The following is a 15,430-nucleotide window of genomic DNA, read 5'->3' as shown; positions in this document are numbered from 1 at the left end:
TTCAAGGCAAAAAAAAAAAAAAAAAGTTTTAGAAGACCTGAAATTATTTTCTCTTTAAAATAATACAAACCAAGATGTTAAGGAGGCCATGCTTTAAAAAAAAAAACACAAAAAACTTAAATGAAATGGGGTAAGTTATTGGTGATAAATGATAGGATTAAAATAGTTCTGGATTAAGGTCAAATAAAGCAACTTGTGAGAAGTCTTCCCCTCTTGTTCCCATTGGGATTTTTCTTAGAATTGCACTGTTAAAACATGAAAACTTTAGTCCAGGCACAGGTTAGTCAGGGAGTTACCTGGAGCTTCTAAAAACAGTTTGGGCCTAATGGCCAATGCTTAAAAAATAGTAGAGGAAAAAGGACAGTTGAAGCTAAAGAGACCTCATCAGTTTCAGATCAGATAGGTAAAGAGGGAGGAGGTGAAAGACGAGGTGGGTGGGCAGAGGATGAATACCAGAGGAGGGGAGAATAGAGATGCAGAGCAGGACTAAGGGGAGAAGGTCCTGGACTTGGCTGTAGATAGAAAAACAATAGCTCATATTTACTGAATGTGTGCCAGGCACTGTGATAGGCACTTCATGTGTATTAACTCATTAAATCCTCACAAGAGTTTTATGGAGTAGCAATGGTTTTTTATCTCCGTTTATAGGTAATGCAACCAAGACACAGAGAGGCTAAGAAAATTGCCAAAGTTCACACAGCCAGTAATTGAACCATGTAGGGTACCTGGAGTTTTCCCTGGTGGGGGCTACTTACACCAATGTGGGTGGTGGCCACACTTAAAGATGCAGGATGAAAGCAAGTTATTATTTCTCAAAATTATGCTGACAAACTAAAAAATGGACCTAAATTAAACAGTATAAAATTCAGTGGGAATATATTAAAATCAATTCAATTCAATTGTACAAATATCTACTGAGTGCCTACCTTCTGTCAGTGATTGATCTAGACACTGAGTTGTTGGTGAACAAAACAGACAAAAATTCCTGTCCTCCTGGAGTGTATATTCTTGTGAGGGCAGAATGAAAATAAATAACATAGAAAGTAGTATGTTAAAAGGTGATAAGTGTTAGGGGAAAAAACCAAGCAGGGTAAGGGGGATGGAGGTGTGTAGTTATAAACAGGGAATTCTGTGTAGGCCTCATCGTGAAGGTGAATTTGAGCAGGCTCACTGGAAGGAAGTGGACATGTATTGGAAGAGCATTCCAGGCCAGTGCAAAGGCCCTGAGGTAGCATGTGCCTGGTGTATATAATGCACAGTCTATTCATAGGTCCTGAAACTTACCTTCAGAGGAATGAGGTAAGTCAAATAAAGTGAAAATTACCTATTAGGATAATAGCTCCTGTTTGTACTTCTTATGTTCCAGGCATTGTATTAAGTGCTTTGTATACATTTTCTCATTTAATCCTTACAACAACTCTGTATACTAAGACAGAGGTCCCCAACCCCTGGGCCGTGGACCGGTACTAGTCCGTGGCCTGTTAGGAACCGGGCCACACAGCAGGAGGTGAGCGGCGGGTGAGCAAGCGAAGCTTCATCTGCTGCTCCCCATCGCTCCCATTGCTCGCATTACCGCCTGAACTATTCCCCACCCTCCATCCCTGGAAAAATTGTCTTCCACAAAACCAGTCCCTGGTGCCAAAAAGGTTGAGGACTGCTGTACTAAGATGTTTATCTCCATATTACATATGGAAAACCTGAGACACAGAGAAATCTGGTGATTATCCAGTCAATTCAAATCCAAATTAGCCCTATTCCAAAGCTAGTATTCTTGCCACCACCCTACTTTATCTCCCTATAAAAAATTAATCATTTACTGAGTATCTCTAAGTACTAGACCCTTTTACATATATAATCTCTAGAGAAGCAAGAATAACTACAATTCTGCAGCCTGTGGAACGAAAACCACATTCACAGAAAGATAGACAAAATGGAAAGGCAAGGACTATGTACCAGATGAAGGAACAAGATAAAACCCCAGAAAAACAACTAAATGAAGTGGACATAGGCAACTTTCCAGAAAAAGAATTCAGAATAATGATAGTGAAAATGATCCAGGACCTCGGAAAAAGAATGTAGGCAAAGATCCAGAAGATGCAAGAAATGTTTAACAAAGACCTAGAAGAATTAAAGAACAAACAGAAGAATTAAAGAACAAACAAACAGAGATGAACAATATAATAACTGAAGTGAAAAATACACTAGAAGGAATCAATAGCAGAATAACTGAGGCAGAAGAACGGATAAGTGACCTGGAAGACAGAATGGTGGAATTCACTGCTGCAGAACAGAATAAAGAAAAAAGAATGAAAAGAAATGAAGACAGCCTAAGAGACCTCTGGGACAACATTAAATGCAACAACATTTGCATTATAGGGGTCCCAGAAGGAGAAGAGAGAGAGAAAGGACCCGAGAAAATATTTGAAGAGATTATAGTCGAAAACTTCCCTAAAATGGGAAAGGAAATAGCCACCCAAGTCCAGGAAGCGCAGAGAGTCCCAGGCAGGATAAACCCAAGGAGAAACACGCCAAGACACATAGTAATCTCTAACCACACTACAACTTAGGTTTCACTTGGAAAGTCACTGACCAAGTTGAGAGAATACAAAGAAGAGCATGAAACCCACGACAACGCTACAACTCTATTAAAAATACCAAGAGTTTGAAATGTCAGTGTGCCCTCTTTTCTTTCATCTATTAATTCATCAACTATTTATTAAAAAATAGCTATATCCCGAGCACTATTCTAGGCATTGAGGATTCACAACTCCCTGGCCTCTTGGATCTTACATTCTAGCAGACGGCTCTTTTACCAGCTAATTCGGCAAGTATTATTGTTACAGCACTTCAGAATTTTCAAAATGCTTTTGAAGACATTATCTCAAGTGTGCAAGAAGAAGTAAACAGGTTCTTGAGTGCTGGACTTTCAGACTTAATTCTAGCTCTGCAGAGCCATGGGTGTTAGGCCATGATAAATATCTTTACTCCAGTTAATTTCAATGTGTCTAGGGTTTCACCGTCTTAATCCGTTTGTCTTAAACTGTGCACAGAGATGCTGCAGGAGAGTTACAGCAAATTCACAGGGGGTGCCATGCGACATTTAAAAATTTGAAGGAGGACTTCCCTGGTGGTCCAGTGGTTAAGAATCTGCCTGCCAATGCAGGGGACACGGGTTCAATCCCTGGTACGGGAAGATCCCACATGCCGTGGAGCAACTAAACCCGTGCACCACAACTACTGAGCCCTCACTCTAGAGTCCGCAAGCTGCAACTACTGAGCCCATGTGCCTCAACTACTGAACCCCACACGCCTAGAGCCCATGCTCCACAACGAGAGAAGCCTCCGCAAATGAGAAGCCAGTGCACCACAATGAAGAGTAACCCCTGCTCACCACAACTAGAGAAAGCCCGCATGCAGCAATGAAGACCCAGAGTAGCCAAAAAAAAAAAAAAAATTTAATTAAAAAATTTCAAAGGAAACAAAAACTTGACATCTGTCAGATGTTGTGAATCTACTGGCTTGAGATAGTTCACATATTTCAATACTGTGCTACATTCCTTAAGGTGATGCCATAGCTTTGGAAAGCTAGGTTTTTAGAAATTACCATGATGACAAGGAAGTACCTTGTGAAAATCAATGTGGAAAAGGAAATGTCGATGGCAAAGCTCAATCTGTTCCCAAAGTTAAGCCATGCTAGAGTGGCACACATCTGTCAGTGTGATTATTTAAGAATGATATAAAATTTTTTTTTCTTTCAATGTATGTAATTTTTAAGGTTACTGAGTTTCTAGGACATACATATTTAGGTTGTTTGGACTTAAGTTGTTGGTAATAAACAGAACCAACTACTGAGTATTTCTTCAGACCTGGGGGCACAGTGGATACATTACTGAGGCACTAAGGGCTCATGACTTGAGATCATTCGGGGACATCTGTCTTAACCCCATGATCTTTCTTTCTTTCAAATTTTTAAAAATTAAAAGTTGTATCACAAATCCAATTTTTCTAAAAGGTATGATTCATTTTCTTTTTAGTGTTTATTCTCTTTTCAACTAGCCATCTTACCAGCCCTCTTACAAGTTTGCTTTATATTTTTATGAAAGATGGGGAAATCATACATAGTGATAAAAGACATATAATAAAACATAGGTCCAAGGTGTTCAAACTCCCTGTTGGGGCCACCTCTGGTCCCTACAGCATCATTGTTCAAATTAGGAACAGTTGCCTCCCTCTCAAGATACTTCCATTAAATGGGACAATTGTTTAGTAAATTTATAAATCTACAATGTGTACGGTATGACTGGTGCCCCCTTAGGTGTTGCACACTTGATCACGGTAGCCCCCTCCCAAGCACGAATTCTTTCTACTTGTCAGAAGTTAATGTACCCAGCTCATCCACAAATTCATGAGCAAGAAATGTAATTTTATTTTCCTGTAGCTGAACTTGATTTATATTCTGTGTTCCCATTCTATTGGGGGTGACCCTTCCTTCTCTCCCAGGGAGACAATGCCAAGGTGGAGTTAGCTGCCAACTGTGCTGCATCCCTGAAGGCATCTTTCTTCCACTCGCTGGGTGGAGTCAGGACACTAAGCGTCTCACAATGTGTGGCACAGTCTGGCACAATGAAGAACCGTCTTGTCCTAAATGTTAATAGCATTCTTCTCCCTTGAGAATCATACTCTCTAAAGCAAGTTTTTCCTCCAGTGAAGTAAACCTTCAAAGCAAATTTGACTTCACAGAGAAAAAGTTTCAACGCTAAGTCCTCCTTTTTGGTGCCCGCTGCTGAGGTGAGAGGCAGGAGTTGTGTTCACAGCACGCCACGCATAAGCAGCACACTTTTCCAGTGGTGTTTACGTTTATAGCTCATTTTCTCTGTGGACACGTTATCTTGCACGAATTGTAATTGTCATATTTTATTTAGAAAAACATTGAGAAAATGTCACCTTTGAGGTATTGGTAACAAGAGACCTGCCTCTGCTGAAAGGTGCTTTAGGCAGCCCCCTGGGGGCAGAATCCCAGGCTTTAGTCCCTGGGCTGGGGTCCTAATGTTCAGGTGGCAAAAAGGAAGTTTGTAGGAGAGAAGCAGAGGAATGTTCTGTCCTAGTGATGGAAGGCCAGAGAGGACAGAAAAACACTGGGGAGGGAGTGAAGGCTCACTGTAGGGTCGGGGCTGAACCATGGATTATACTGTTGTTAAATATGGGCAAAATTTTGGCCTTGCCCACATTTCTTAGATGTAAATCTTTGAGACTTTGATATTTTGAAGCACGTGCCATGTTCTTTTTAAAGTATAGTCTTAGCTAAGGGCTCACTTCCATTTACTAACCGTTTCCACCTAAAAATTGTCTACCAAAAGTTTTACAAATTTTATGCTAATTCTCTCAGTAACCCTGTGAGGGAGGCACCATCTCCATTCTGCAGAAGAGAACACAGATTCAGGGAGGTGGAGTGATTTGCCAAGGTCCTCTAGCTGGAGACTGGTAGAAGAGGGATTCTGATCCAGATGGGGCCACTTCAAGGACATTTTCTTCTCACTACACCCCTAGGTAGTTCTCATAACGAAAAAGAACCTGATGGAGTGAAACGGCATATATGTGAAGCTGCCAAGATTGTCCAAACTTTGGCATAGCTTGTTTGGTTTAAGTACATCAAAACTTTGGCCTGTGTTTTGAATTTTCTTTAAAAACAAACAGTAGCAAAAATGTTATTTAATGAATAAAATGAAGGCTATTACTCCAAAGACAAGGAATCTGAATGACAATGTCAAGTAGAAATATGTTATACTAATTTTTTTTTTAAGTGACAAACTTTCCACAGAGACCATAACAGAGCCATGTGTAGTTATGGAAATCCACACCTAAAGACTAATAAGTTTTTTAACTTACTTTTTAATTGAGGTGTAATTTAAATATGGTAACGTCCACTAATTGTAAATGTACAGCTCAATAAAATTTTACATGTGAATAAACCTATGTAGACACCACCCAGTTGAAGATACAAAGCATTTCAAATATCCCAGAAAATTCCCTAGTGGTCCCTCCCAGATCATCTCTCTCAAAAGTAACTAGTATTCTGAGATTTGCTTAACATTATGTTCGCAAAATTCACTCATATTATTGCATGTAGCAGTAGTTGATTATTTTTCATTGCTGTGTAATATTTTATTGTATGAATTTACCACAAGTAATTTACCCATCTACTGTTGATAGATTTTTGGATTGTTCCTTTCTTTTTCTTTTTCTTTTTTTTTTTTTGGCATTTGACTAGAGCTGCTATGACCATTCTTGTACATGACTTAATTTTTCTTTTTTTTTGGCTGTGCCATACAGCTTATAGGATCTTAGTTCCCTGACCAGGGATTGAACCCGGGCCCGGCAGTGAAAGTGCCGAATCCTAACCACTGGACTGCCAGGGAATTCCCATGACTTAATTTTTAAAATCAATTTAACATTCAGCTGTTTTTTCATCTTTATTTTCACTGAAATTCGGAAAGCTTTCTACAGACAATAATTTCATAAGGAGGATTTTTCTATTGAGTCAACTCTTTGATGTTTGCAACTGTCTATATTTCTTTCGTGTCTAAAATAGAAGGAACACTTTGTTGCGTCTTTACAAAACTGAAAAAGTTTAGTATCACGAAGCCTAAAACAAGTTGAATAGTAGGTAGCATTCTTTAAGAAACACCGTTGAGGTCATCTGTTCTCAGGAACTGTTTAATGTGACTGTCTAAAGCATTATTTTAAAAGTTATTTTTAAACCTTTGATAAGATTTGGAGAGAATTCAAGCTGTGGGTGGATGTCCCACTGTGAAGGCAATCATATGAGAAGGCTGTCCAGGGCTTGAGGGAATTATTTTGGAAAACTTTAAGAACTTGAATGCCTTCATCCTGGTCATATGCTTCGATGCTTTTACTATTTGAAGTGTTAAAAAATGTGCTTCCATCTTGGAAGAGTTGTTTTTAATTTCAAGGCCATGCAAGTTCTAATGCTATCTGGGGTACATACTTGGGCATAACAAGATAAAGGGGTGACAGGGAGTTAATCATAAGTAGCTCCAAGCTATACCTGGTTTCTTCCTAATTCATTTATCACCCTCAGACATGGAATCTCCCTTGGGATACAGCCTCCAGCAGGGCTCATACTATGGAATGGCACTGGAGCCTGTTGGGAGAAACTGAGGTGGGCCAGCCCTGGGGTTGCTGGTGGGAGGAGAATGCTGTGGTCTGCTGCATGTTCTTAATGATAAAAGCTAAAACCTACTATGTGCTAGGCACTTTAATTCACAACAGTTCCATTACTCCTTTATAGAAGTAAGTAAACAGGCTTTAGAGAGTTAATATGTGTAAGAGCATATTGCTAGGAAGTAGTAGAGTTGGGACTGGGAGCCAGGTTGTCTGGCTGTAGAATCTGGGCTCTTGATCGATGCACTGGTATAACCCCTGCTGCCTTGCTGTCTAGCACACAGGAGACTAGCTGTCTCCTTTATCTCCAACTGAGGAAGGGGCTTTGCCTGGAGCCACAGTCAAAAACACAAACATCAATAAGGACCAGGTAAGTAACGAAAGTGAGAGAAGTGGAATAGGTAAGATGATAAGGAGAATAAGAACAAACATTTACTGTTTCCACTGTGTGCCAGGCACCACTCTAAGTGTTTTACATGTTTTAACTCTCTTAATCCCAAAAACAATCTAATGAGATAGACACTATTATTACACCCATTTTACATGAGAGGAAGCTAATGGTCAGAGAAGAGCACTCATGTGTTCAAGGTCACACATCCAGGAGAACCCTGGGAGTCTGGCTGGGAACCCACACTCTTATCCCTGTGCTGTATGGCCATGGGTGCCTGGAAGGGCGTGACAGTGGGCACTGGAGGGGGCTTGTCTCCAGCAAAGCGGGGAACTGCTACTCAGCTCCAGATGACTGCCCTGCAGAAATTCATGCCCACTGGTAGTATGGAACTTCACATGAAATCTTCCAATTTTCTAAAGTTAGCAATTAATTAAGAACAAGATACCCTAGCAGGCCAAACAAAACAAGGCTGTGGGCTGAATCTGGCCCGCAGGATTTGAGTCTGTGATCTAGTTACTGTGAGCTTGAGTTGTCACGGTAGGAAAGGATACTTGAGTCCAGTAGCATCCACGTACTGCCTTCTGAGCATAGCTCAAAGCTGCGCTGACAGCAAGGCCTGTGTTGTGAGAGCTGAGAAGTGCCCCGACTCCCAGCTGAAGGCCTTCGTGAGTGGATGCCAGTTGCCACATCACTGGCTGTCCATATCTTAAAATACTGGCACCATAAAGCAGTAGTTTCATTTCTGCAGGATATTTAGATTACAAACTAATGTTTTTCATCTGGTGTGCAAACATTTAGCACAAGTTTATCAGTTTGGGGTATTACATTACCTTTCTAATTCTGTTGTCTTAAAGTAGACCTGAGATAATCTTGCCTGTCCTCTAAAATGCTTGCATCCCAGTTTTGTAAGTTGAAGTACTTGTGGTTTTTGACTCTAGCTCTAGGTTAGGCCCTCCCTCAGTTGGAGGTAAATGAAACAGCTAGTCTCCTCTGTGCCAGAGAGTGGGTCAGCGGTCCCTGTAGAGCTTTGGGAAAAATCAGACTTTCATAGCGTATGCAATAAAGTATCAAAAGCCCATTTATCCATATAAAAGCAATCTGTTAAACTAAATGTGATTGGATGCTTCCAAGAGCTTTTTCCCCCTTAATATTTGTTACTTGTTTACTTGCTACTTGTTTTGTCACTAGCCAGAAGGTATAGGAGAGCTATATATTTTAAACAAAAAGCTTACTAGGCAACATTTTTGGAATTTTATTTCTTTTACTTAATGTTTCTCCCTTCGAATCCTTATTTCCATACTGGGCATGTACTCCGGGTTCTTAGAAAGAAAAATGTTTAAGGGTTGTATTAGTTTCTTGGAGCTGTCATAACAGAGTATCTGGGTGGGTGGCTTAAACAACAGCAATTTACTCTCTCACAGTTCTGGAGGTTAGAAGTCAAGCTGTCGGCAGGGCCGTGCTGGCTCTGAAGTCTCTGGGGAAGAATTCTTTCCTTGCTCACTCCTTGGCTTGTCCCCATATCTCTCCAGTCTCTGCCCCCATCATCAAGAGGCCTGCTCCCCTGTGTGTTTCTGAATCCAAATTTCCCTCTCCTTATAAGGTCGCCAGTCACTGGATTTAGGGCCCGCCCTAATCCAGTATGACCTCATCTTAACTTGATTACATCTGCAAGGACCCTATCTCCAAATAAGGTCATATTCACAGGTTGCAGGTGGACATGAATTTTGGGGGGATGCTATTCAACCCAGTGCATGCATCCATTAGTAACTTGTACAGAAATAATCAGAATAGGCAGGGAACATATTTTTCAGAACTAATCATCATATAAAACTTGGAATATAAGCCAACAATCAGCTGGCAAGCTTGAAAGTTATATAATTTTACAGAACTTTACAGCATGTGTTTAGGATATTAACCTCATTCCAACTTCTTCCTGCCTTTTCTACTCTCATTCTCTCCCTGGCCCTATTTTTTTCACTGACTTGTTAGGATTTCTCTTTTATCCGCTCATAGTCTTTGAATTATTATAAAATACCTGATGCTTCTCTGGAACAAGGAATGGAAGGAATAAATAAATAAATAAATAAAATAATGAAATAACCACCATCAATTTAATGGTAGTGTTGAGATATTGGCCTCCATTTGAGAACAAACTCATTATGAGAAGCTTTCTAACATGAGAAAATGCCAGTGTAGATCTCAGAGTGATGTCTCTAATTGCCTAGACCTTTTTACATTAGGTATCTGCATGAGTTATAACTCTTTTGTGAAGATAAAAAGGCTGCTGCAAGAAATAGCCCCAGTGCTGTAAGGGCTGTCAGACAGGAGGGCATCTCAAATGAGATTAATGATGTCTGCCTTAATATAAGAAGATTTAGCATAACCAAGATTATGGATTCTGCAGAAACCTGCCAGCACTCATTTATCTGGAATAAATACTATTTTTAATTAAAGTCCTAAGGTAGGTTATTCCTGAACTAATGAGATCTATAGCGATTACCTTTGCGAATTAATTTTCTTTCTTAATTCTCAGTCATTTTGATGATTATGGCTTATTCAGTCTTACTCATGGCAGTCAGCTTGTAGGACAAGCCGATTTCTAGCTAAAGGCACTAAATAACCCAGTATTTGTTTTTACATGGTACTCTCATTTTCTAATTATATTTATCATTTAACCCAAATACTCTTATAGATCTGTCTGTCCAACTGAGCTTTATGAAATAAGATCATTCACAAGAGCATAAAGCTTCAATCCAAGTGAAATGGTAGGGAATATAAAATCAGAAAATTACAGCACTGCTATTCTTAACTATTTGTTTAATTGATCCTGGTTCTTTGCTAGGCACTGTACTTTTTGAGTGTTGTACACACATCAGCTCTAATCCACATACAAACTCTGCAAGATAGGAATTACTATTCCTGTTTACTAGATCGTGGAACAGAAGCTTAGGGGGTTTAGGCTTAGGTTTAACTCTATAGCTCATTTCATACCACCATGCCATGCAGTCTCTGCTAACAGTGGCAATCACCCAGCTTTCAGCAGACCTCCATATAAACATAAGTGTTTATCAGTATGTGGTTCAACCAGGTTTTCAGTGACTCAATAGGGTTGGTTACTCTTGCGGTGTTAACAAACCACCTCAAAACTTTGTGGTATGGAGGTGCCATTTTAACACATTCATAGATGCTGTGGGTAAGGAATTTAGACTGGGAAACGAAGACGGCTTATCTGAAGGGCCTCAGCTAGGGGGACTGTGGCTGCAGGAGTCTGCACTCACATGCTGGTTGTTGGCTGGAACCTCAGCTGGAACTGTCAGCCAGGACATCAACATGCAGACTCTCCATATTGCCTGGGTTTTCTCACAACACGGCAGCCCTTGAGTAACTGGCATCTTGTATGACAGCTCAGGGTTCTGGGGTGAGTATCCCAAGAGAATTAGGCATAAGCCTTTCCTGAACTAGTCTTGGAAGTTATGCTGTGTCACTTCTGGTGTGTTCTGTTGGTTAAAAGCAAGTCACCAAGATTGACCCAGATTCAAGGAAGGGGATATAGACCCCTCCCCGCCCCCTCAATGGGAGAAGTGTCAAAGAATTTGCAGACATGTTTTAAAGCCATCACAGTGGGTAATAAATACTTAACTACATATTGTTACCTGTGGCTTACATGTTAGAGTTGAGGTTCTCATCTATCTCCCTGCCCCTTCCGGACGGCTCACCTGGTTGCCAGAAATATAAGCAAAGGCACGCTCCAGGCAAATGCACCTCTATTACTAGTTGGGACTCCTGCCCCTACTTTCTAGCTGATCTACAACTTTGATATATTGGCTGGGGAAGAGTTGAAGCACTGGGAGCCTCCTTTTCAACCTTTCTTCCTAAGACAGAGAGAATCAGACCATGCCTCTCGTTTACCTTAGATGGTTCTGCTTGGCTTTTTGGGAGTGAGAGCAGGCTGAAAAAATTCATATTTATTGCTTCACTCACATGAGATCACACACCTGGTTAATTCAATTTTTTAGTAAGTTAAAATATTTGTTGACAGGAAGATCCTGCTAGTGGAGACAGAAATCATTGATCAAAGTTTGGCTGGTAAATGTAGAATGAGAATTGAATTGAGCATTTTCCACGTGCTTACAATATAAGATGAATGAAAGGTTCTTTTTTTCCCTTCAAGGAGAAAAAGTTGAATAGACATGGAAACTACTTACATGGAAAAGGAGGTGATTAGGCACATGAGTTAAACGGATGATTTGGTGCCTCCTTTCCCCTGGGCCCTCACCTCAAGACATCATACCATTTTGACACGGAGTCAAGCTGAAACATTCATGCCAGACCTCTCTAAATGGGATACATTCAGGCTCCGAGAACTACTCTTAGCCGATGAGTACTGGCCTGGGATAAAGAACTGAGGAGCAATGGTGATTAGGAATTCTCAGGGTTGAAATGCCACTCACTCACTTCATGTTTGAAATGTTTGTACATAAAGCTACTGCTGTCACAGCTTACTGTAACTGCATGAAAAGGATGCTTGTCAAGCGGCCTTTGGAGAGCTGGAAACGGGAGTATGCCACCCAGCAGCATTTGATGGAACTATTTTCTGAATTAGCAAAAATTTGAATGGGCAGATGTGCTGTGTAGCCAGGTTTCTTTAGGATCTTCTATATTTTTAAAGGAAACAGTAAGATTCATAATTATCAGGCTATTTTCTGCTCTGACAAGCTGAAATACATTTCCTAATCTCTCTTGCAACAGGAGAGTAGTCAGGTGACTAAGTTCTAAGGGATGACATACAAACTTCCAAGTTTCCTTTAATTTTAACTTCTGAGTCTTCTTAAGAGGAAAGGAGTAAGTACATCCTTCACACTGCCCGGAATGTGGGCAGTGTGATGTGAGTACGATGGCTAGAGCCGGACTGAATCACATGGTGGAAGCCACCTACCTAATGAGGATGTTAGAGCAAGAGCCAGGGTTCCTCACATGTGAAGCCACCATACCTGCCTTTAAATGTCTTTCATTTGAGAGAGAAATAAACGTTTTTCTTACTTAAGCCACTGTTTGTTGTTACTGTTGTCATTGTTTATGAAGCTAAAACTAATTGCTATAATTAATCCTAATTGATAAACTGCCCTTGCAGATAATTTCATCTGCTTTGGTCCCAGCAGGAAACAAATGACATACTCAAAAGAGTTTAACGAAGGCAATATATACAGAGATGTGAGCAGGGTTAAGGAAGCCAATCAGGGACTAACAGCTACCGGAAACTGCCCCAGCCTCCAGGTCAGAAGGCAGGAGGAGGGAGCTGTTACTATAACATGGTGGGAACTGTGTCCTTGAGAGAGGGGCTAGCCACACTTAGGAAAGCAACCACAACTGAAACAGCAGGGGTACAGAGACCCAATTCTCTCTCCTCCTTCCTGTGATTTCCTGCTAGTGCCTACTATTGGCCGAACCCAACCAGAAGCCAGAGGGCAAGGGAAACTGGGTGATATAGTCTGTAAAGGTCAGCCTCCTGGGACACTGCAGAGAACAAAAGACTGAAGAATGATTCTGATGGATGATGGCGAGAACTAGCTACATATAATGTCCTCTCATTATAAAATGACTTTTTAGTTCTTGAGTGATTTGAAGATAATCTTAATTTGCATGAAATCATACAATTTGAAAGAACTTATTGTTGCTGTTATTTACTAGTTAAAATGTGAAAGGTACATACCCTATGTCCTAGCGATTCCACTTTTAGGGATCTACGCAGCCATAAAAAACAATGAGGCATATAGATGTACTGCTCAGGAAAGTTATCTAAGGAATATGATCCGGGAAAAAAATTAACTGGAGACAAATCTGTTTTCATGGTCTGAAAAGAGAGCCCATGTGTCAATATCTCAACAGAGCCGTATTTGTTCAAGCAGACGGAAAGGCTGGGAGGACTGTTAATAATGGTCACCAGAGGTGACAGACAACGCAGCAGCCGACTAAGAAGGACAGATAATGTTTACATTCAAAAACTGGTTCCACATGGATGACCTTACTTTTTGTGTTTTGTTAGTATTTTTCAATGAGAAAAAAAAACACAAAAAAACCCAAATCACAAAATGTGAAAGATATCACTTAAGAAAAAGCTTAATTCTTGATATAACTCTCATTTTGTGTACACTTTTTCTAGCAAATTTAATAAATTATATGTGGCCATTTGCTAGCTGGCATAAATTATATAATTTATAGAAAAAAATATATAAATGAATATTGAGAAAGTTTTGAAGTACTTATCAGAAAGAGAATTAGTTTAGTAAAATGGTGGCCATTGATATTTAACTTACAAATTTCACATTTGAACTAGAATCCAATATTCAAATCCCCCATCGACATTTAAACATTATATTATTTTTTAAACTCCCAAAGCAAAAATACATTTCAAATCTATGCTGTCTCTGTTAGTGAAAAGACAGAGACTTTTGTCATCGATTGTAGTAAATTCTAAAATAGGTTTTTCAAAAAATAAGAACTCTTTGATGAGTTTTGTAACCCTTTCAAAGCTCTCTAAGGTCTGTGTAAATGCCTTTCAAAGGGATTTAGAAATTAATTGAACAATGCCTTTTGGGAATTATATTGCAGTTAGTATAGCAAGATAAACATATTTAGAAATTGGAACTTCAAATTAAGAATCCCAAACGGAAACTGAGTCTCTGATATTTTCTAGACTGTGTCGAATACCAACCTATTTACCAGTCACTTGTCACTTTCTCTTATTAATTGTAAAAAGAGTGAGTTAAAAGTCTCTGAGCACCTTTGCTGAAAACGGCCCACATGACCTTGGAAACACAAGTGTGCTCGTAGGGGAACAAATGTTAATGTGAAAATGGTTTACTTCCTGAAAGTTTAAGTGTTTTAGATGGAACAGCTATTACATAACACAGGGACTGGGCTGCTAATTATGCTCTATGGTAGGTATAAAATTTTTTTTGAAATGAACTATTTCAAACATGGAGAAAGTATATTTATGGGAGATTATAATTTTGGATGACTCCTCATTTTCCCTGCATGTAGTAACACTGTGGCTGATTCAAATACAAAGCATTCTGAAAAAAGTATTTTTTCAAACTATTAATAAATGAGTTATCTTATGAGTTATCTTCTCCAGGTCATTTAGATTTGCTATGGCAGAAAGAGGAAGAAGAAAAGCTACAATGGGGCTATATAAATAATCCAGTTACAGAATTTGTTTAAAAAGTCTACCCAATCTTTAATATAGGCATTCAAACCATTGTGCTGGTATGTGGTAAACATTTATTTATTTCTCAATTATTTGTTTTCAATTCCATTTTAAGCTTGTGATATTTTCATGGAGCACGAACAGGTAGAGAAACTGTAGTTATGGATTTTATTCAAGACATGGGATTTTAGCAGTTCATCTTTTAAAAGATTATGAAGGGAGCCTGCACTATACTAGGTTTTGTACACTGGGATTTAAGCCTGAGTACCATGTTACAAGATGTGAAGAAGAGAGGGTCAGTTCAGTTCATCATTCTCTCCTAGCACTGCAGCAGGATCATTTTGCCATTCCTTCTCAAGACCTAAAAATAAAATGGTACATTGTTGAGTTAAAAGTGTTGTCTTACTACATTGGTAGACTTTACTTCTTTAAAACTGACCTATCATTTGCAAGGAGAGCAGTCACAGGAGCCAGTGGGTGGACCTTGAATGACCACATCTACATCATTTAAAATATTATTTATATAATATAAAAATTGGCCCAGTAAGAAAGTCTAGGCAAGTGAAGACTAGTAAGATCCTTGCTTAAACTCTAGCCCCACTGTTGTTAGTCGCTAATGTAATAGAGAAGACCGGTGTACTCTATATTCC

At 39.6% G+C, this 15,430-nt stretch overlaps 1 protein-coding gene across 1 annotated transcript in view; it reads right to left on the bottom strand.

Moving 5' to 3' along the window:
• Positions 1 to 15,430, bottom strand: part of MLF1 (myeloid leukemia factor 1) — a 56,043-nt gene that overhangs the window by 36,562 nt on the left and 4,051 nt on the right. Inside the window, exon 2 of the mRNA XM_024740165.1 lies at positions 15,049 to 15,141. The gene's annotated coding sequence lies outside the window, so the exon portion shown is untranslated. The remainder of the gene's footprint in view (positions 1 to 15,048; positions 15,142 to 15,430) is intronic.

The sequence above is a fragment of the Neophocaena asiaeorientalis genome, unplaced genomic scaffold, assembly GCF_003031525.2.
Source record: "Neophocaena asiaeorientalis asiaeorientalis breed wild unplaced genomic scaffold, Neophocaena_asiaeorientalis_V1.1 scaffold50, whole genome shotgun sequence".
Classification (NCBI taxonomy): domain Eukaryota; kingdom Metazoa; phylum Chordata; class Mammalia; order Artiodactyla; family Phocoenidae; genus Neophocaena; species Neophocaena asiaeorientalis.
This window is presented reverse-complemented; position numbering and strand designations above follow the sequence as displayed.